The 23,889-nt window shown below is 44.5% G+C and overlaps 1 protein-coding gene across 1 annotated transcript in view; it reads right to left on the reverse strand.

Annotated features, from left to right (window-relative positions):
* The window catches only part of MAPRE2 (microtubule associated protein RP/EB family member 2), a 159,883-nt gene extending 136,727 nt beyond the window's left edge, over positions 1-23,156 (reverse strand). The window contains exon 1 of the mRNA XM_083187437.1: positions 23,035-23,156. The gene's annotated coding sequence lies outside the window, so the exon portion shown is untranslated. The remainder of the gene's footprint in view (positions 1-23,034) is intronic.
* Between the last annotated feature and the right edge of the window lie 733 nt (positions 23,157-23,889).

Genomic DNA, 23,889 nt, shown 5'->3' on the forward strand with positions numbered 1-23,889 from the left:
AGCTGCCCGCCCGCTTCCTGTACAGGGCGCCCACAGACCTAAGACACTACAGAAGCGTCTTAGGTCTGCGAGCGCTTGCAATATCATTCGATGGTCGGGGACCATCAAATTATTTTGTCCCCGCATGCAAGCCTGCAAATTGATGTATATGCAAAACATCCATTCACAAGCGTGCAGGGATATTCAGCATGGGAGGAGGGAGATGACGAATTTCACAGTTTTGCGTGTCAACCAGAATAACCTCCTATGTTACTTTATAGTGAATGGGAAGCAATCATAAGGCCAAATGCTGTCGACAACTATGATGCCAACATGTTGATATCCTCAGAATGACTTAAGGTCCACAATGTTGACATGCAGTATGTGAATTCCTGACATAGCAGGGTTAAAGCTGTGGGAGCGGCATTAGGGGGTATTTTGGAAAAGGTTACAGGTGTGAGGGAGTTGCAGATAATAAAATAAATAAATGAGTAGTATACTAGTGTTCATTCAGCGATCTTTGAAAACCCCTGCAGTTCCTGTTCCCTGTCTGGGGTGTCGCTGTCTGCTGTAGTGCTTCTAGCACAGGTCTGGTTTGCATATCAGTGCTGATATACAGACCACACTGTGCTAGAAGCACTACAGCAGACAGCGACATCCCAGGCAGGGAACAGGAACTGCATGGGTTTCCAAAGATAGTGGGTGCTAGAGTGAACACTAGTATACCGCAACCATAGTAAATATGTAGATGTAGTATACCGCAACCATAGTAAATATGTAGATGTACATAATAATAATTACATCACTTACATACATACATTCTACATTACAGTACCATTTCCTACATTATTTTCATCCATTACTTCATTCAGACACACTACTGTGTAACTTCCAGTGACTGACCGGAAAAGGTCTCTGACAAAAGATAAAGTCTGCATAAAACACACTAACAGACTAGCATAGGCATGATGAAATACAATAGTATACAGAACATACACAAACCTCAACAGATCTTTGAAGCCTGACTGTTACTTTAAATGAGCGGTTTCTGCCAATCCCCACACCCACCTCCTGTGTATGACAGTCCCTCAGTGCCAAGCTGAGACAGCCCAGCTCTACACAAACACCAGACAGGGGGAAGTGCAGAGGAGGCAAGCCAGTCAGCTCCCCCAACACTCAAACGCTGAATCTCAGCACAACGGACATTGACAGTGTGGACAGAAACCTCAGTGCCCTCCTCACTACCCTACAGACTGCTGCCACTAATTGGTCACACAGTCATGGATAATTTACCCTCCTGATAAGCCAACAGCCTACAGCACACTTACTGGCCTATTTTCTTGTGTCAGTTTATATACAGTAGATGACCAACCATAGTGCTCTGTTTAATTAACATGATCAAATGTAATGTAATAAGAATAAAAATAAAAAAAATTATATATAATTAACTAATGCCTCTGCATATTTGTGTGATTCTAAATAAATTTGATTAAAGACATTAAGGTTTTCCTAGGTGAGGAATCTGAGCAGCAACGTCTTATACGTTATTTTATTTATGCTCTTTCATTGGCGCCATATTAAATGACTGAAATACATTACTATACAAGCCTTGCCACCTCTACTGGTCCTGCAAATTCCACATTATTTACCAAAGACTAGCTAAATAATAAGTCAACTCTAGGCCGGGTACACATCAGGACGACCGGCTGCTGGTGCCATGGTCACAATGAATTCCCTTTATCCCAGACCAAGCGAGAGCAGGCGTACACACTGTGCTATCCCCTGAACGACTGAATTATAGGTGGTTTTGTATTTCTGCACCCCATTGTACAACATATCTTCTGATGCCATGCAGCAAGGAGAACCAGAAGATATTGTATCGATATTTCATACAAACACGTGAGTGTGCAATTGACTATAGACACGGTAGGATGCTCGCAATATGTTGTTCCAATAGGACAAAAAAAAAAACAACCAACAAGATAAATCCGGGTTTTAGGAGCCAACGCGAAGATGCCATATACTATATGTTGGATCATTGGCACTAAAGACAGTCAGAATACTCATCTACATGTACCAGATTACTCCCTTTTAGTCCACCTACTGAACATACTGTAATGCACACACACACACACACACACACACACATGGCACAAAAGAAATATATATACAGCCCAGGTTCCACTCCCAGCCACACCTGGAAACCTGTGTCAGTTCCAAAATGTTTACTGTATGAGCAGACCTGCCTCTGTCATGAGATGATTGAGGAGAATGACATGGAGCAGTGTAGAAACAGGAGAATAACAGATATTCACTCTGCTGACAATCTCCTATATAGACCTTTCCCCACAACATAGGTTTCAGCTGTATTAGGCAGGGTATCCGGTCAATAGGTCAACAGTGTTTAGCTTGACAGTCAATAGGTCAACAATGACAAGGTCGACAGACAAAAAGGTCAACATAGCAGTGGTTGACACATTACAAAAGGTAGTCATGACTTAACCATCCACGTGGACACCAATTGGAAATAGTATAGTTTGCTGAGCACAGCGGTAGCGGAGCAGGGCAGTTTGCCCGAAGCATGGAGAAGCCAGGCTGGCTCTTCTACTAGGCAGCTGCCTAGGGTGCAAGGAACTGGGGGTGGTGACACCAAGTCTGAATTTTGCGATAGAGCCAGTTAACTATGTCGCTGCACCACAGACCTCCAGTGGAAGAGCATTGGTCACACTTGGATCCTGTACATTCATGTGCCCCTTCTGTGCCAAAAGTCCAGAGGCCAGTGACTCCAGTGCCTCTGGGAGTTACATCCCTATGGGAGCAGTAGGCTGATGTTTTGCCTAGGGTGCTGAGATACCTTACACCAGCCCTGGGTGAAGCAGTACACTAATTTGGGTATCATCTGATGAAATCTACAAATTGACAACCAAAAAAACACGATGAAAAAACTCATGACAACCTTTTCATTTGTAGACCATTGTCAATATTGGCGTAGACACTATATCCTTTATCAAAGGGGCTAAGTTGGCAGCACAGAAAAAAGCAAGTAACTGTATATGGAACAACCCATTTAGTACACCGATGCATCCAATGTGGCATGGGAACGTGCACCGGGTCAGATCAGATGTCAAACCGATCCAATTTGGCCAGTTCTCATTCAATATATCGCCCCGATCTGTCGGAATCGGATTAAAACAAGACAAATCGGACCCGTGTATGGGCACATTAACCACTTCAGCGCTGCCATTAGGTAGGTGTGCGCCAGTGGTGCCTCCTGCTGTGCACCACTGGCACACCACTTCTAGCGGCACCCTCCCGTTGCACTGCATAAGTGACCAGGTGGCAGGCCCCGCTCGGGGAGCTTTGGGGTGGCTCGGGGCACTCAGGAGTCCGGGCGCCCGAGTCCCTCAAACCTCCCCGAGCGTGGCGGAGGTCAGGAACAGAGGGAGGGGGAGCGACAGGAGTGGGAGGAGTAGGGACTGGCTGCTGCCCTTGAGTGGTGAGTATTGCTGGGTCAGGACAAAAATATAGAAAAAAATACCAAAACACGTAGCACCAAATATGTGCCACATGTAACTCTTTCACTAACATAAAACCACATGAAATACTGATTATCAACATATAGTTTCTGACAGTTCATGTCCTCAACTTATGTTATATACTACATTAATCCAAGTTTCTTACTCTTGTTTTCTGAAAACAGCAATAGATAATCAGTAGTCACAATCTGTAAACATTACTGAAATATGACAAAATAGCAGCATGTCATGTGACACACTGTTACCAACCGAATTTTTTTTTAAATACTATAGACTATGACTGATGCACTGGGAAATTCTTCTTTCGAATATCCCATCTTTTTTTTTCATGACCCATGTCCACTTTTTGTTGGAATTTCCCTTAATTAGGAATGTGGAAGACATAAAAATCATATATGCAGAGCCCAGACTCAAAATTAATGTTGACCGATGTAATCTTTTCTTAGGAAAGCATAATCCATATACCACTGTAAATGATATTGTTTGTATGGAGGAGTTGTCAGATTGAAGCCTGACAACATCACAAAATCACTAATCATGAAACAATATATAACTAAGCCAAAACATTACTGGACAAAGTACAGTGGACTAATTAAACAACGTAACTTTCTGGCCACACACACACACGATATACATTAGGACAGGCATGTCCAAACTGTGGCCCTCCAGCTGTTGTCAAACTACACCTCCCAGAATGCCTTGCCATAGTTTTAGCATTACCTAATAGCAAACCTGTCATAAGGCATGATGGGACTTGTAGTTTCACAACAGCTGAAGGGACATAGTTTGGACATGGCTGCATTAGGAGAAAAACAGGGAAAACATTTGTAGAAAATAAAACACATGTCCAACCATTATCCCCCCAAACATGCCTTTTCTACTAGGAAAATCTTTTGTAGGAGTTTGGTATCAGAAGTGGTTTTAAAACTCCCCTGTAGCGCCACCACTGGTTATCAGCTCTAGTGACAAAAAATATTACCTTTCACCAAAGTAACAAGAAACCAGAATACAACAAATTATTTGTCACCCTAATCCTCTATACATCATAGAACAGTATGTTATTACTCTTTCTGCAACGGATTATGTAGTGTCTCCAATTCACAGAGACGGGATCAAGAGAGGGGAAGGCTGCACACATAGTAGTCTCCCCCTCTTCCACAGGGGATTCCTTAATAGACACTGTGCTAGAGTCCACTGCACACATACTAGTCCCCCTCCCCCTCTTCCACAGGGGAAACCTCAGTAGACACTGTGCTAGAGTCTACTGCGCACACGACAGTCTCTGGTCAAAAAGGTGCGGATACCATTTTCCCAGTCATTTCTGTAATGTACACGGCCAGACATTGCACATGTGATAGGTTTCCATTATCATCTGTGGTACCAACAGAAAGGTAAGTATTGTAAATGGGTGCAGGGTGTGTATCACACTCCATACACCCATCAATTATATGTCACTGGGTATAGAGTGCAATCAAATCTTGTACCCTTCAATGATGATGTCACTGAGCCACTGATCTTAACTGTGAACATGTTTTGAGTTTCTATCACCGGTACTTGTGTAGTTTCACGGCGCCAGTAAATCGCATGCGATATCGCATACGATTTACCACCTGTTCATACCCCCACTATCCACTACGGCATGGAGTTGATTTTATATAGTGTGGCGAGCGCAGCGAGCCCCACGAGGGGACACTGATTACTTGACATGTATTCCATGGCTCCTCGCCACACTTCAGGCTCGGTGAATACATGTCAAGTAATCCGTGTCCTCTCGCCACACTATATAAAATCAACTCCATGCCGTAGTGGATAGTGGGGGGTATGAACAGGTGCTAAATCGCTTTCCACATCGAATCGTATGCAAATCACATGCGATATCGGGTGGCGCCGTGAAACTACACAAGTACCCTACCACCTTCTATATTAGAAAAGGAACACAATGGGGCTGTTGCCGTACATTTACTTTTTGTGAACTGGTCGGAATAAAAACGCTGATTAAATATGGTATTACCAAAATGCTGACATTGCTGCTTCCTTGTCCAATAGCGCTGTGCTTGGACTAAATACTAAGGAAAATACAAAAGCAATGTCTGGTTCTCCTATTAGATGGCAAATGATGGGACTTACTGCCAATAACTTTGCAATACATGAGACAGCCCCAGCCATATATATGGATGAGACAGCAAATGTATCCAATGAAGAGTCACCTGTAAATCTCTTTTCTGCCTTCGTTCAATGCTTTTAAAGTAATTATTTTTTCTTGAGTATCGCTATGAAGTGTTTTGGCCATACTATAAGTGCCATGCACGCTGAAGACATCGCTACACATGAAGTTTCATTAAGCAGCTGTCCATTATTCTATCCATAGGCTCCTTCAGTAGGCTTCCAACTCCTAGTGACACAGAGACTAGCTACAGCTGCGTCAATTTTACACAGTGAACGCCTCTTAAAAGCTTCTTTATCCTGAAGAGCGTATATATGTCTAGGTCTTGTAAAATCACACTGTCATCTGTCCATCTGTTCCCATTCATTATTAATGAGATTTTAATAACCCAGTGTACTCGATGCACACTGCCTATCTCATAAGCGGGGACATTAGAAAGCTGCCTGGGCTTTGTTAATATGTGTATTAACATCATGATTAAATGACCTGGGATCTTCCCCGATCTTTGGCAACTGAAAGCTACACTAGCGGATCTATGAAGCCCAATAAGAGAACCTTGGTACCCTCTACCACAAGAGGACCTAGGTTCCCCCACTATTTGGGATACGGTCACTAGGTCACCAAGCATTGGGTCGACATGACTGAAGGTTGACAGGTCGTTGGGTCGACATGGGGTTTTTCACTTTTTTTTTTTAGCCGACATGTACTGACAGGCGGTATTTCATGCCCTACCATCCACTAGGGCATGGTGGGAGAATAAAATAGAGTGCTGAGTGTAGCGATGCACCATGCCCACATGGTGAGCGTAGCGACCCATGCAAGGGGACGCAGTGCACTTTTTAATGTCCATGTCGACATTCGTTTCAAACGTGAAATACCCCATATCTACCTTTTGACTGGCGACCTTAATGCTTGTGTCGACCTAATGACCTGCTGACCTAACCCATATTGACTTTCAAGCATGTTGACCTATTGCTTTGAGACCTAATGTATGTCTATCCAATGATCCTATTCCCACTATAGGGACTTCTGCGGAGTTCAGAGGCGCAAATCTGCAGCATGACAAAAATCATTGTGTACTACATGGGGGCACTTTTAAAATGAGCAGAGTAATTTCAGGAGGACCCAATCACCAATCATACACCTGAAATCCATTCGCTGCAAGTCGGGTTACACAATGCATGATCGCCACACGACTTTTGTGACGCCGGGCATCTTTTTGTGCCAAAAATGCAACTTATTAGCAAAGCTATTTGTTGATATATTGTGTGTCTGTATATAAAATAGTATCTGACAGTGTTTACATATGCAGATACAGCCGTGGTCATACACAGTATAGGGTACTTGTTTCCTAGAACGGCGCCCAGATTTTCTACGTACACAAACGTAGGGAAATCGCATCGCATGGGCCATTTTAGTGTCGTGTGACGCGATGCGATTTTTGGTACTTGTGTATTATCACGGCGCCCACTAAGAAATTTGCTTAGTGGGCTATTCTGCGTAAGAAAATCGCATTGCATGGCCCATTTTAGAGCCATGCGATGTGTGATGCGATGCGGTGCGATTTTCCTATGTAATTATTCACTGCTCTCTCAGCCTCGGGGGATCGCATCGCATGGCATCGCACCTCCTGCAAAATCGCATGCAATCGAATGCGATTTTATAGTGTGTGCGATGCCATGACATATACCATAAAATGATTGTATGACATACAATGATGTTTTAGGGGGCAGCTGTCTATGGCCACATCTGTATTCTAGAGTGAAACAGATGAATAGAAAAACCATTAGAATTTTTGAAGTCTTGCAATCTCAGATGACTCCCATGTGCTTAGTGAGTGTATCTGGCAATTCATTGATGCAGGCATGGGTGGCCGATCGCTACTGACTGCAGGCCGCCACTGACAATTAAATAGGGTACATTGCTCAAGAAATGAACAAAGTCACTCTAATGCAGACATCAAATTTAAGTAGCTATAAAGAGGTGACTGTATCGTTACACTGGAGTTTAGAACTTGTCATCCTTGACATTCCAAGGTTCAGTTTTTGCCTTTATAATTAATTATTTATTGTAAAATTTAAAAGGCGGTCAATAATTCAAGAATCTTGTAGGCAAACAGACTTTAGGCGTAATATTAGTATGGCTTAATGAACAAACAAAAAAAACTAGGATTTTTATTTACTGTACACGAATTCACATACATTTCTATAATAGTCCCAATGATTATTGGATTTTTTTACATTAAAAATGTAAAAAAAAGTGACATACGTTAAAAACCCCAATACAATCCTAGTAACCAACACACTGGATTCTCAGAAATTCACCAAAATGTCCCAAGTTTGGAACAAGCCATATTGTTAAATCCATAATTTACCCTACATAGTCTATTTTATGACATCTTATTGCAGATGAAATGGAAAGAAAACCAACGGAATAATAAGAAAATATATTGTTGGTGCCATTTGTTATTGGATAATTTAGTATTGACATAATTTGCACAACAAATGCAGGTGTGAAACATGCACAAAAGAAGACTACAATGGCAGCATGGGCACCAGTTCTATGCCAGCGTAAAACCAGAGTATACGCACTCAGGTGATGCTATGGTACTTGTGTATTATCACGGTGCCCATTAAGTACAGTATTTTACGTACTGTCCTATTTAGCGAAGTATGGTACTTGTGTAGTTTAACGGCGGGACTGGGATCGCATGCGTGCAATGCGATGCCATGGTACTTGTGCAGTTTCACGGCACCCCTGCCCACAGATCGCCGCAAATCGCATGCGATCTGATCACGTGCGATGCAATGCGATTTAGCACACCCACACTATCCACGTTTAGCACACCCCCACTATCCACGTCACCATGAAGCGTGGCGAGTGGATGTGGTACATGTCCTCCCGACCTGTTCATACCCCCACTAGCCACGTCGGCACAGAGTTGATTTCATAAAGTGTGGCGAGCGCAGCACGCCCCGCGAGGGTACGCGGAATATACGTCAAGTAATCCACGTGCGCTCACCACATTTTATAAAATCAACTCCACGCCGACGTGGATAGTGGGGGTATGTACAGGTCGGGAGGATGCGTACTGCGGCCCCTCGCGGGACTCGTCATGCTTCAGGGTGAGGTGGATCGTGGGGGTGTGCTAAATCGCATTGCATCGCATGCAATGTGATCCACAAGGCAGAGGTGCCGTGAAACTGCACAAGTACCATTGCATGCAAATCGCATTTCGATGCGATCCCAGTGCCGCCGTGAAACTACACAAGTACCATACTACCCTGAATAGGACAGTACGTAAACTACTTAACGGGCGCAGTGATAATACACAAGTACCGATGCTAGAATAGAACACCATTATCTAGTATGTGCCAGGAGAGGATGTGGCTTAGCAGTGTTAGTAGTAAATGCCAAAATTGACATTATCCAAGATGCGCAAATTACTTGAACTATAAATTACATAAACAGCATCTGTGCAGTATTATTAATAAATGTTAAAGTCACATTTACCAGGTGAAACACAATTTAATCAAAATACAACGTAATTTACAAGATAATGCAAATAGATTGCAGCAACCACACGAATAGTAAGCTTATGTATCAGTGGAAGGGCTCAAGATACAATCAGCAAATCCTAAGAGCATGTTGGTGGTCATATTTATCATTTATCATTGTTTATCTGCAATAGGGGATCAAGCACTCACACTTTACAATCTCATTTGTGACCTGCATGGGGCTACATAAAACAATGTCACAGTTTACACAAAAATCATTTTGAGTCACCTATATGATCTCACCAGGCAGACCTCAACTATCTTTCACCCCAACACTGTCACAGATGATTGGTGACAGGTAAACTCCTGCAAGTAGAACAGCATAATTACAGTGCATATTGGTTTGTCTGCGCTCATGACCTCTATACAATAAATATGCAGCAGTAGGCCAGTACGTGCATACCTAATTATATACTGCACTGGCTACTATAAGAAAGTAGCAGCAGTGATTATTCAATAACTATCTCTTATAAGAATGAACTATTCTAAAAATGGATGAAATATTCTAAGAGCCATTAAAAGAATGCACAAATATAAATAACTTCATAAAAAAATTCAGTCTTAACCAGTCATTAAAAAACACATCTAGTACATTTTATAGCTGATTTATATGAATTACATAAAAATTACAAAAAAATTAATTAAATAAAAAAAAATACAAAAAAAAAAAGTGTAGCAGGTACAAAGATCAGTAAAGACTAGAGATGTGCAAGTTCGGATTTACCCGGATCTCAAAACAGGATCTTACCGGCTATCCGACTGTCACATGTTTTGAGCCAAAACATGTGACAGCCGATAGCCAATCAGATCCTGTTTTGAGATCTAGGTAAATCCAAACCTGCACATCTCTAGTAAAGACCTTAAAAAATCTATATCTACAGTATAATATAAATGTCTAGTGTCCGTCTGTCCCTGAAGCACTGCCATCTGTTGGCAGCAAGTGAAAATACATCTACTAGCTTTCAAAGCATTAAGCTTTGGGCGGGCATATACATATACACATAATTTATACCAATCTAGCTCTTCTACATCAGGAAGGTGAGTGATGGCCGGTCATCCCCAATGTCCTGATTTTTAAGCCACTATGCTCTAGACCAGGGGTGGCCAACCGGTCAGAGGTAAAGAGCTGAAAAATATCGGTAGTCAAGCTAAAGAGCCGACATCATGCGCACGCCAAAGGTGCATGCGCCAAAAAAAGAGGCATAGTCTATTTTGACCCCTTGGGTGGGTGTGATACAAATATGCCTCCAATAGTGCAGTGCCATATAAACATATGCCCCCAATAGTGCCAGATACACATATGCCCCCCACGGTGCCAGGTATGCACCACACAATGCCAGGTATGCCCCTATGGTGCCAGAAAGCTGGTATGCCCCCACAGTGCCACAAACTGCTATGCCCCCACAGTGCCACAAACTGCTATGCCCCCACAGTGCCACAAACTGCTATGCCCCCACAGTGCAAATTTCCCAGCAGCAGCACTCACCGTTGTTGCTGCTGCTGCCGGGGAGAGGACAGTCTGGTGTCCCCCTGCAGTCCTCCTGTCATGTCACCGATGGGAGGAGAGCACAGCACACCGCGCGTCTCCTTCCCCCTTACTTCCCTGTGACTGGGCCGCCCACCAATTAAAGCTCACTGGCCGACTCCTGATTGGCTGCTGGCCCACGAGCTCTGATTGGTGGATGGCCCAGTCACAAGGATACACAGTAAGGGGTAGGAGAGTTGCGCTCTCCTCCCCTCAGAAGGAGAAGGGATTCAGGGAACCGGCAGCAGGGGGGACTGGGACAGACGGTGGGCGGCGGGCAGCAGTGGGAGCAGGAGCCATACTTTACAAGGGGGAGAGCCACATGAGGCTCAAGAGCCACAGGTTGGCCACCACTGCTCTAGACCACTGATTCCCAGCCTGGGATATGTGTACCCCAGGGGGTGCGCTTCAGACCAGTTGGAGTACTTGAAAATAATATTGGTAATGGCGGAACAAGTCTACCATTGCCATGGAGATGAATGTGCATTTGCCCGACCAGCAATCCACTGGGAACTACCCACGCTGCCCTCAGACATTCGCATTCATCTGCCCCACACAGACACGGGTGGAGGAAGCAACGGCATTAATCCTACAGGCATTAACGGGAACCCCGAAGACAGTACACAGCCATCAGCCAAACACAGAGGGACCAATTCCTGACCACACACTACTCCTCCGCTACTCCTTTATATAAATGCACACATAAGGACACGCATACCACTCACTTCCACTCCACTCGTAAGTACTGTAGATATATTTCAAATTGAGAGGAGGGAATACTCATAAATAAAAAGCCTAATCAAGGGGTAAGTAAAAAAAAAAAAAAAAAAGGGTTGGGAACTGTTGATGCCAATGTTGAGCCTCCCCTATTTCCCATTGTGCCTCTCTAAAGCATTAGGAGTGGTGAGCCTAAATGCAAAAGAAGTACTTGCATATGGATGGGAAAGATTTGTTTTGTGGGCATGCACAGTACAATAAAAAGCACAATTTTACAAAAAATAAATAAAGTGGCCCATATAGGCCCAAAAGTAATATCAAGTGAGATGTAGCAGACAGCTTTCACTAATGCCGCTACTAGATTTTAAGTGACAATATGTTGTTGTTTTTTTTTTTTTTTTTTTTAAAGGTACAAGGAAACTATTTTTGCAATTGGCTCTTCCAATCTACAGGTTGCACGGCCAAAATCTTGCAGGCTATTTACAGTATACCACCCTTACACCAGTTTCTATTGAAAATGTATGCAGTTTGAGGTCTCAATGCCCTCTGACATTAAAGAATAGACCAAGTAACCAGTAAAAATAAATTTAGAATATTTTAACAAAATGTACTGTACATTTTGCACTCATTGAAGTAGCCACCTTTTGCGGCTATAACCAAATATTTTTGTGCAATTCTTTCTACAGTTGAAAATAAATTCGATGCTGACCATTCCATGATTTTTTACCAAGACATAGCCAGAAGGACATTCTCACATAGGCAAAGGTATCCCCTGACCAGCTAGGCTGAGACAAGCGGGTATTTAAATATTGATATTGGTTCAGTGTGCCAATCACCCTCTGCCAACTCAAGACCCTTCAAAAAAGTCCCAGACCATTACGACTCTCCATGTTTTGCAGGTGGTATCAAAAGGGCTTTATTTACAAGAGGTCTAACATGGTTGTTGTTTTTTTTTTTTTTATTAAAAGCATGAAAGTAATGTAGAGGATCCAGACCAGGTTTTGGAGCAGTAACAAACCCAGGTGTCTAATCAGCAGCACCTGGGGTTTACGAATATAAGGTTTTCTAGGGCAGAGTCACCTTGCTCTTGATGGTGGATTAGCTGCCCAAGCTATATACCAGGGAAGTTATATCGTAGAGACCATTGGAGCCTTTCAAGAGTCTGTTATGCTGAGTTTGCCTGTATGCTACTGCCTACAATTACGATCACATATGGAATCAACCTTGTATGCTGTGAAAATCAACAAGTCTTCCTCTGAGACCCCATGTTTGTGATCCTTGTTACAGCGGTTAAGCAGTTGGCTTGTAAATAAAAGCAGGAGGAGGAGTTTGCAGGTGCACACTAAATGTAAATGCTAGACCTTTTAATATTATTGCTATATTGCATTTCTGAGGTTATTAGCATAATGATGGCCACTATTATCGGCTTGTCCACCACGTCCAGGTTACCTCAATAGGACAAGTCCCTAACACTACTCTGAGACAGGTCCAGGGCACAGGGCCCCCCAGGCCAGCCCAGCAGAACCAATCCATGGCATCACATTAGTGTGAAATGGAAGTGATAGTAAAAGGGATAGGGGAAATTATATGTGATAAGACTTACCTAGGTAAGAGGTAATAATAAATGTGGAGGGTGTTACATATATATTAAACAAACTAAAGGGGTGATGAAAGTATACGATATGATGCCATGGAGCAGCCCAGCAACAGCAGCCCAACGAGCCCTGCGCCCCAAACACAGTCCCACAGACTAACACTCAGCATATATGTATAGTATAGGGCCCCTCCCGCTTGTAAATAAAACCAATACATTGAGCCAATTTTTTGTCTACTCAACAGCATACAAAACTCTGCATGGTGAACCAAGATTTAAATTCTTCAATAGACCACAGGGCTATATGGCCCTGGCAACAACTGTAAGTTATTAACTTATTACTTTTTTTTTTACTCTGAATTGTACAGCTTTTAGTTTTTGCCAAGCCAAACTTTTTTTAAAAAATCACTAGATTTGTACCTTTTCACAGTACTTGCTGCAGACTAGGAAAAAGTTACAATTACTGTAATAGTGCCCATACACGTTCTGATCCTGCCGTGCGTTTTGAGCTTAAATAGCATTGCACTGCATTGCCGTGTCGGAATGGGGGGGGCAAAGGGGTTCCCCAAAGTTTGAGAGAGGTGCCCACACCATGACCCGAGCAGAGGAAAGGCAAGTCAGCAACCCACTGCACAGCTGACTTTTTTTCCTACTGTCAGAACGGCTGCAGCACGGTTGGCGCAGCGCGCTCCACAGCAGCAGCAGGGACGTGCAGGTTTTAAGAGACTCTGCAGCCAGCTTGGCTGCGCTGCCCGTGACAGGCAGGACTCTGCATGCGGCCATGGAGGGGTATTGGAGAGGGAGTATGACAAACCCTATTTCAGTCCCACAGTGTAAGGCTAGGCAGGGGGGCAGGAGGGGTCTTTGGAGTCCAGCCACCATTATAAAATATTTTTGCTTACTTACTTTGTGATAATTGATGCATGTATGTTTTATCGTGCACAATTACATATTTTATAAGTAACTCGCTTTCCCAACCCCCCCCCCCCCCCCCGACTCTGCCTCTGGCTCCCCTCTCTGTCCCCCACAGTGTCTCTTGTGTCTCCTTGTCACTGTTTCTCTTATACCCCTTTTACAACAGAAAATGCAATGAATTTGGTCCTGGGATCATGCTGGGCATTCCCTGGTTGGCCCCTTTCACACCAGCCTAGATACCCGGGTGGACCCGGGTCTAGTGCTGCTGTGAATGGGTCCGGGACTTTGTCTAGACATTTGAACCCAGCAGTCAGTCAACAACAACATCGTTGTTGGTGGGGTGCACCATGCGTGTATGGGTCTTTACACAGTATTTGTTACTCTGTACAGTATGGAGCAGGCACACAGTACACCCTACCTAGGCCAGGGATTTCCTCCTATGTTTGTTTGTATCTGAGGATAGAATACAGGCTTTTAGCAGAGCTATGGGTACTTACAGCTGGACCCTGTGGTGAAGCTGCTATGGGTGCAAGGTGTGTGTCTCTATTAGGGAATGATAGGAGGGGCATAAGGAAGTGGTGTAGCCATTTCTGTAGACCAGACACCATGCTCAACTGTTACCTGGGCAACGCTGGGCATTTCCAGGTGACATAGACACAGCCTGGGTATGACTCAGTGCGGATACATAGATTACACTGCTGCCTGCTGTCCCTCTGATTATTCACAGACCTCACACCCTGGTCTCAGTATGTTGTTATTGTATAGATAGGCTACAGTATATGGAGCAGGTAAAGGCGAGTGCATAATGCCCTATAACCAGTTGTTTTGTTATGAGGCATAACACAACATTTATGTTCTATGTTTGGATATGTTTTTGTCTCCAGTATCGTTATTATGAGAACATTGTCCCAGTTACAGGTAACAAGTCTTCTCAACACCCCACACTCCCTTCTCAGCTCTGTTCTCTGTTGGTTCCCTCTTCAAAATGTACCTACTGCTGACATATACACCTCCACATTCACTATGGGCAGGACTCCTCTCTAGGATATGTTCTCTGCCCTCACACATTTCTGTGTATTACTTCCCTTACCAAGAGGTTCCTAAGACCTCACATAACAGGTCAATGCAAACAATACACAATCAGCCTGATTCAGCAAGGCTCGCCAAATCCTCTCGGTACCATGAGCAGGGATGTACACGAACACATCCCCTAGCATGCAGTCGTATCGGAGAGAATCATTAGATGGTCCCCGACCATTGAATGATTTCTCTCCCCCCCTCAGAAAAAAAAACTAAACTGACTTTTATTACTGTCTGTGTCTGCCAAAGAGAGGGGCTGCACTAATGTCATGTGACCTCAGCAGCCCACCCCCGGCAGGCATCAGCCAGCCAGCGTTCCCAGGGGAACACACAGCATTTTTTTGTGTACATCCATAAAACGCTGGGCGTTCCCCTCCTGAAGCCCCCTGAAAGCCTCCCTCCCTCCCCTAACCATGCAAATGCCAAAGGCACAACGGCCCTGCACATGTGCAAATATGATTCAAGCTGAACCAGGCCCAAGGTAGTATTCTTTTCCTGACCGCTCTTCTTTTCCATTACCTTGAGAATCCAATTGCTTCGCTGTCACCTTCATGTCCCACCACTCCCTCAAAAACAGAGAAAATCATGTGAAAATTGCTAACGCAAATATCTGAAATTGGGTATTTTTTTGCCAAAATCTCATTAATTCGAATGACTTAGCTTATGTAGCAACTATCATGCCATAAAGCCACAAAAAGTAGGTCTAATGACAAGTTTAATACTCACAAACATTAGGTTTACATAAAATCATACCCTCCAACTGTACCGATTTAGCCGGTACAGTACCGTTTTTTTACGGTCTGTACCGGCTAAATAAAACTGTACCGAATGTACCGCTTTTTGAACATTACGCTCCCGTTCGCATGCACCTCCTCCCGTCTCGGAGGTAAACAGCCGATTCATAACCACTGGGCAGGTTTCTAGAGGCGGTGCCAGGAGAAGAGGGGCTAGCTGCACAGCTAGGCTTGCTAGCACTTCGGCCAATCAGAGCGCAGGGGGCCGGGAGAAGAGGGGCTGGCTGCACAGCTAGGCTTGCTAGCACTGCGACCAATCAGAGCGCAGGGGGCTAGGAGGTGGTGACGGGAGAAGAGGGGCTGGCTGCACAACTAGACTTTCTAGCTCTGCGGACAATCAGAGCGCTGGGGGCAGGGAGGCGGCGCCAGCTCACATAACGTGAACCCGGACATTATATGCATTTGGGTGACGACAAGTCTGGTCTCCTGATTATATGGCAGCAGTAAGTGCAGTGGAAACGGATGTTACAGTATATGCTAAGGGCAGCAGGGTGACAAGTCCAGTCTCCGGACGATAGGGCAGCTCCAGCCCGGGATGTTTGGGAAGTCCTCTCAGTGCTAGTGACACAAGGGCAACCAGCAGTAACTGCAGCGGCAGACCAACCTCTGAGTTACAGCTTCCCCGGCCAATTGCCGCTCCACCCATCATCCCTCTTAGCTGGCCTGACTATTGGCTCTGATAGCCTAAGCCCAAGTTGCAGGCTGACAGGGAGTTCAGCTGTTATTCTCTCCCCAGTCTGGTGTCTTCCCCCATTAGTTTTTTTGGGAAAAAAGCCTAGTACACATTCGGAAAGGGGCCACACCCCCTTTCGACACACCCATTTGTCAATGACCACGCCCCCTTCTAAATGTGTACCGGTTTCTGCGATTCAGATGTTGGAGGGTATGCATAAAATTCCAAGGGAGCAGAGGCTCTTTTCTTCTGTCCCATAACGCAAGAGTTTCACCTTACAAGAGAGAAGTTATGGAACAGAAGAAGATTCACAAATATTGTTTCCAAGCATACATCATCACATCCCAGAGTTTACCTAGAGAGGTTTGTCAGCGCTGTTCACACAGGGTATGGCAGTACACCCACATTAAGCTAATCTAAAGTAGCCAAAATATACATCTATAGATATGTCATAGACTATAGATATGTCATAGACACAATTTACAGCTTCACACATTTTAGGCTGTACCAGAGAAGAACAAAGCAAACACTGGAGGGTGTAGCTGTAGGTATCAGGAATGTTGTTTTATTACTGTATAGTAAACAAATAAATGACAGCAGGTGCTGACTGATTACATGTGCTGATCTGCAGAATAGCATTTAGTAACTATGCATTCTACACACTTACTACCTGTAATTGAAATTGTCCCTGCCCAAAATTCTGTTAATTGGAGATGAGAGACTGGTAGGGATTGGCTGGCTGTCTACAAAGTATCTATGGATTATATCAGACAAAGACAAGAAAAGTGGATAAAAAGTAAATCTCAATATCACTGCACTACAAAAAAAACGTAGGAAGCAATATACATAAAAAAAAAAAAAAATCAAACCCATCAACAATTTAAAAAAAATTATAGGGATTATAAATAATATGCGGTAACTGATGATATAATCGGATTTGACTGCATGTACAGATACCCCTGTACATTACTGCATGTACAGGGGGATCGTTAACAAACTATTAACAACCATATTAATGATATAGGGCAGGCATGTCCAAACTATGGCCCTCCAGCTGTTGTGAAGTCCCATCATGCCCTGCCACAATTTTGCTATTTGGGAATGCTAAAACTATGGCAAGGCATGCTGGGATGTGTAGTTTCCCAACAGCTGGAGGGCCGCAGTTTGGGCATGCCTGATATAGGGGGTACACACTCAACGATAGTGATTTGTGTGATTCCGGTCACTCTTTCTCTGTTATGGTGTGTACACACGGTACAATCCAGCATGAGATTTTGACTATATAGTCAAAATTGTATGCAGATCGCACAGGTTTTTTACCTTGCAATCCCGATGCGAGCTCCCGTGGCAGAACAAATCGAAACCCAGATAGACAGGGCAGCAATGACTATATAGTGCAAATCTAATGCTGATAGCAAGAATTGGTACTTGTGTAGTTTCACGGCGCCACCGTGCGCAGTCGCTCATGAAACTTGGCAGCTTGCCAGACTCTGTGTTTACTGTGCGCGTGCCGCTCTAGATGAAATGTACGTTATCAGCATAGCGCTGGCAGCAGCAGCGTGCGCTGCCCAGCGCTGACAGGCCATTGTGGTACTTGTAGTTCCACACTGGACACCACAGCACACCGCTAACAAACGGGGCTTCTAAACTAGACACGCCGGCGCACCGCTATCAAAGGGGGTGTCTAGATTTAGATGCTAAAGCGTCTAAATCTAGACTCCCTGCAAACCTCTAAGAAGGGGGCATCTTAATTTAGACGCTAAAGCGTCTAAATTTAGTTGGGTCTAGGGGTACACTGTGCAAAACACTATTAAACCTGTTCACAATGACACTAGTCGATGTAACACTTTATAAAGTGTGGTGAGCGCAGCGAGCCACCGAGCCCGAATCGTGGCGAAATACATGTTAAGTAATCCGCGTCCGCTCGCCACGCTTCAGGCTCACTTTTTAACATCAACTCCACGCCGACGTGGATAGTGAGGGTATGAAAAGGACGGTCGGACGCGTAACGCGTCCCCTCGCTGGGGGCTCGCCACACTTCGGGGTGGCGTGGATAGTGGAATTAACACGGTCAACAGCTGTTACGTCGACTAGTGTCATTGTGAACAGGTTCAATAGTGTTTTGCACAGTGCACCCCTATGTACCCCTAGACCAAACTAAATTTAGACGCTTTAGCGTCTAAAATTGGATGACCCCTTCTTAGCAGTTTGCAGGGAGTCTAGATTTAGATGCTTTAGCGTCTACATTTAGATGCCCCCTTCTTAGAGGTTTGCAGGGAGTCTAGATTTAGACGCTTTAGTGCATGGGTCCTCAAACTGCGGCCCTCCAGATGTTGTGAAACTACAAATTCCAGCATGCCTTGCCACAGTTTTAACACTCCATTATAGCAAAACTGTGGCAAGGCATGCTGGGATTTGTAGTTTCCCAACATCTGGAGGGCCGCAGTTTGAGGACCCATTTTTTAGCGTCTAAATCTAGACACCCCCTTTGATAGCGGTGTGCCGGCATGTCTAGTTTAGAAGCCCCGTTTGTTAGCGGTGTGCTGTGGTGTTAAGTGTGAAACTACAAGTACCACAATGGCCTGTCAGCGCTGGGCAGCGCACGCTTCTGCTGCCAGCGCTATGCTGATAACGTACATTACATCTAAAGCGGCACACGCACAGTAAACACAGAGTCTGGCAAGCTGCCAAGTTTCATGAGAGACTGCGCGCGGTGGCGCCGTAAAACTACACAAGTACCAGTATTGTATGTAAAAAGTACAGATAGCAAAGATTGTATAGCACTCGAATTTTAAGTTGTATAGCAAAGGAATCTCACCGTGTGTACACAGTATTAATACCTGTCCACCCAAGTTCTGTCAACCCTATGACCCATACCCATAGGTACAAAGGCACAGTTGTAGTACTCTGGGGGGGGGGGGGGGTAACCACCTTTACTCCCATTGAAAGTAGACAGCTCTGCATTACCAGTGGAGAAGCATGATCAATGTGTCATTATTGACAACCATATGTATGTGTGTGTGTAAAAAGAAATTACACACAAACATATTTCTCTTGTACGTTAATTCTACTTCTAAAGTCAAAACATGAAATAGGTCGACATGGTCATTAGGTCGACATGGAAAAGGTTGACATGAGTTTTTCATGTTTATTTTATGTCTATGCGACATGGACACGGTGTAAGTGTACCTATTCGCTCGACATGCTTCGGGAACACACTATTGTATTTGTATTCTCACTCTATGGCCACTTGGATAGTAAGTATGAAAACTTTTGAAAATAAATTAAATGATGTCAACCTTTATGTCGACCTAACGACATGTTGACTTAACGCATATCAATCTATTTCATTTGTCGACCTAGTGACCTCATCCCATACCTATTCCAAACTCCCAAATGTTAGGAATATGTATTGATACACATATCTTAGACACTGCTGGGTGCTCACACAAATACTGTAAGAGGAGTTTGCTTTAAGAACCAGATAACAGTACAGCCATCCCTGGATGCGCTAATCTTGGAAATGAGAATTTCAGAATTAGCTCTAAAAGTTTTTAAAACAGACCATTTTTAAGATAATTATTTTTATTTTAGTCCAGCAGCATGGACGGAGATAACTTTTTACTAAACTTTTCCCTGGTTTGGTTCATACTAACTTTCACTAGCGGCCCACTCAACAGAACAAAATAAATAATAATTTCTAACATTATTTTTAAACTTTTTTGGGGGACTGTCCCACTATCCCCATCTATTCATGGTAGACAGAGGGACACGAGGCAGGCCAGCAGAAAAATGCCTCCCCCACCTTCTTGGCACCACTGGACATAATGATGGCAAATGGGAGGCATGGCCAGTGGCCGGAGAAGGGGGAGGAGAGGGATAAAGTTGTGCGCCCCCTCCCCCGGGATGCAGTTTAAATCCCGGCAGTTGGGATCCCGGCGTTCAAAATCCCGAACGCCGAAATCCCGACACTTTCTCCCCCCGTGGGTGTCCACGACACCCTCGGAGGGAGAATAAATTAGTGTGCCGAGCATAGCGAGGCACCGGGCCCGCTGCGTGGCGAGCGCAGCGTGCCCGCAAGGGGGGGCGATCAACGACCCCCCCTTGTCGGGATTCCCGACCGCCAGCTTTTCATGCCGAATCCCCTCCCCCTGCTACAGCAGTTTCTCTCTCTCCATCCCAGCACACGCTGCACAGTGCTGTGTGCTGAGCTGGGGAGAGAGGCAGCTGCAGCCTGTCATCTCTCTCTCTGAGCAGGTATATGATGCTGCCCACTGCCAATTTGATTTTATTTATTTAGTTATAGGAGGTGTGGCTACACCCCCCTCATTTTTGGAGAGGGATAAAGTGGATGGGAATAAAGTACCAGCCAACCAACTACTAACTATAATGTTACAGGCTTGGTTTGAAAAATGACAGCTAGGTCCTGGTACTTTATCTCTGGCCAAGGCTTAATAAATAGACCTTAAAGTTTAAAACCAACAGGAGACTTCCTCAATGCATACTTATTACACATTTAAAATTCCAGAGGATACAGAGTAAAGGCGGGTACACACTATATTGTTAACAATAATAATATTGGTAACTATATAGTGCACATAGTTCATGGTGTACCCACTATATTGTTATCGATGCCCGCTCCTGCATGATGTGACTGCATGTTTGGCAGGAGGCTCGGATGACATCACTGAACCACATCATTACAAACAATCTGCGGGTAAAACAATGAATTATCGACGATAGGGGTTAACGATGCACAGGAACATGCATCTTTAACCAGATGTGTTATTGTGCATACGGTTATTACAAATTGTACAGTGCGTACCAACCTTTAGAACTGTGAATTGGTCCTGTATGCAAAAAAAATAATTAAAAATGTTTGTAATAAACTATTACTAGATAGAATGATCAGAATTCCGTTCAGCATGATATACTGCCGGGTATAGTGCATGTCGGCCAATTAACTGTCCCGATATCAGAAGTATCACACTAATGTCATGAACTGAATTTGCCACATTGAGGCTCACAGTACAACTTTTAGTTGAACTATGTTTGTACTGTTTGCTCGCTGACCCTGCATGACAAAACACAAAGAATATTTTATCATCTTGCAGAGACATTGTTAATCAGTGCGCTGTCCACGGTAAGCACTACTAGCATTAAAGAGCATACAGTATAAGCAGAACCAGGTGACCTACATTGGCTATAGACGTTGTATTGCCACAATACCTTGATTCACAGAAGTCATCATACTGTAGCAAATAATTACTTCTATGAAGAACTACAGAGGTCCTGTGCCTTTGTATGCATTGTCATAGAACCATATGACATTCTCTACTAGACTAGGCCTTCCCCCACCATCAAAAATCAATCCCTAAAATGTGCCTAATCATTGATTCAGCGCATACATTAGTGGTTCAGAAGAGCAGGCAGCTGGGGGATGGAGATTAGTCTCTGGGGGCAAAAGGGAGAGGGGTTTTTGAAAGCACTTCAATAACTCTAATTATTAATCCACAATAGAGGATCTGCGCTTAAGGGGAGAACAGGGCTGACCAGTGAAAGCAAAGAGGTTAACCAGCTGTCATCCTCATTTAGCTTTTCATAGGAGAATATAGGTAGGTACCATTAAATGCAATGTCACCAGTATATTACACTGAAGGGAGCCGTAAAATTCTAAACTATTTACAGTAAAACAAGGAATACCATCACTCTCTAACTGGTTATTTGGAAAGTACTTATTTAACCATAATAAGTTAGTTGCGGATGAGACCAGCATGGAAATATCCTATTATGACACAAATTAGAGAACATTACAATGAGATCTATTGTAGTAATTGTTCTAATTCACAGACAGAATGGATGTGATTAGTACTAGCCTCCTGTTACACCCAGAGCCAGGCACAGCAGCACTCACAGCCTGTGACAGGGCACTGCACAGCATGGCATAGTATGTCTGGAGTTATTCAACTGAGTTGGTCACACTTCCTGCTCATGGGTCATGAAAGGAACACTGGCTATTAGTGCTTGTTTCATTATGCTATATTAAGTGCATAACAGACTGCGCTGCTTCATCACACAGGCCATGAGTGGCCACATTCTGACAGCAGTATTAGCTAGACACAAGCTCCTTTCACATTCACTGTTACAAATGGGGTTTCCAAAGCGTGATGATAACACAGCATGAGTCAGGTCCCATCATATCCTTACTGGGATGAGAGATCAGGTGCACAGCAAGTATTCGCACTGGGTGTGGTGAGAGAGAAAATGGTATATATCCTGATGTAGCCCACCTGCTCTGCACATGCACTTACACCGCAACTAAACTTAGATGTGCTGGCTGTGCACAGTGCACCCAGTTGTGCTGCTGTAACACAATGCTGATATACGGGAAGTCGCAGTGAGTGCAGAGGCGTGCAGTAGTTGCGGTGTGCGCTGAGTGTAACAGGTCCGGGTGTCGGGATAGCAGTGGTAGTGTGCAGCTGTACACGCACCTGACTCACCTGCTGCTGCTGTTGTTGCTGGCGCGAACCGGACTCTTCACTGACAGCTGCTACTGCTACCGGCTCCTCCGCTTTGTTGTTCCTCCTCCCTGGCTGTCAGGCTAATGAGACACGCCCATCCCACCCTTCCCTACAGCTACGTCACATGACCAGCGGGGCCGCGCCCACCCGTTGGACGTCTGGGGAAGCCGCCTGGGGGCGTGACCATCAGCCCATGACGACGTCAGATGTGTTCCCCGGCTGACAGACACACGGTGTGGCCGGGCGTCTCCCTCATTATAGGCATGTGGGCGATCGCTCGCCCTAATATTATCCCCACATACAGCAGATAAATCATTATGCCTACCTGGCAGAGCCTGCTGTTGTTATAGCGACCATGATAGCAAGGCATGGGTACGGAAGGTGTGGTAATGTGGGACTCTATTAGCAGTTGCAGTGAGTACCAGGCAGTCGCGGAGCTGGCTAATAATTGCCCTATTTACCAAACTAACTGGGGGTTTCCAAATATACGTAGTCAGTGCCTTATTAACCAATAGGCTGATTAGACTGAAGGTGCCCATACACGTTACAATTATTGTATACAATATCGTATCTCATCGCATCTCAGTTTTGCGATGAGCTTCAGTACAAAAAGTATAGGTGCCCATACACGGTCCGTTTAACGGATCCGTTCGGGACTTAAATAGTACGCATCGCATGCCTTGGGCATGCAGCGTGCATGCGATGCGATGAACAGCTAGTACAAAAAGTATGTGCAGCACATACTTTTTGTACCATACGATGAGATGCGCGGGAGCGCGCATCTCATAGTACAGAACAGACGGTCCGGGAACGGACCGTCTATGGGCAGCTTTA

This window comes from Crinia signifera, chromosome 5 (genome assembly GCF_055691185.1).
Source record: "Crinia signifera chromosome 5, ASM5569118v1, whole genome shotgun sequence".
Classification (NCBI taxonomy): domain Eukaryota; kingdom Metazoa; phylum Chordata; class Amphibia; order Anura; family Myobatrachidae; genus Crinia; species Crinia signifera.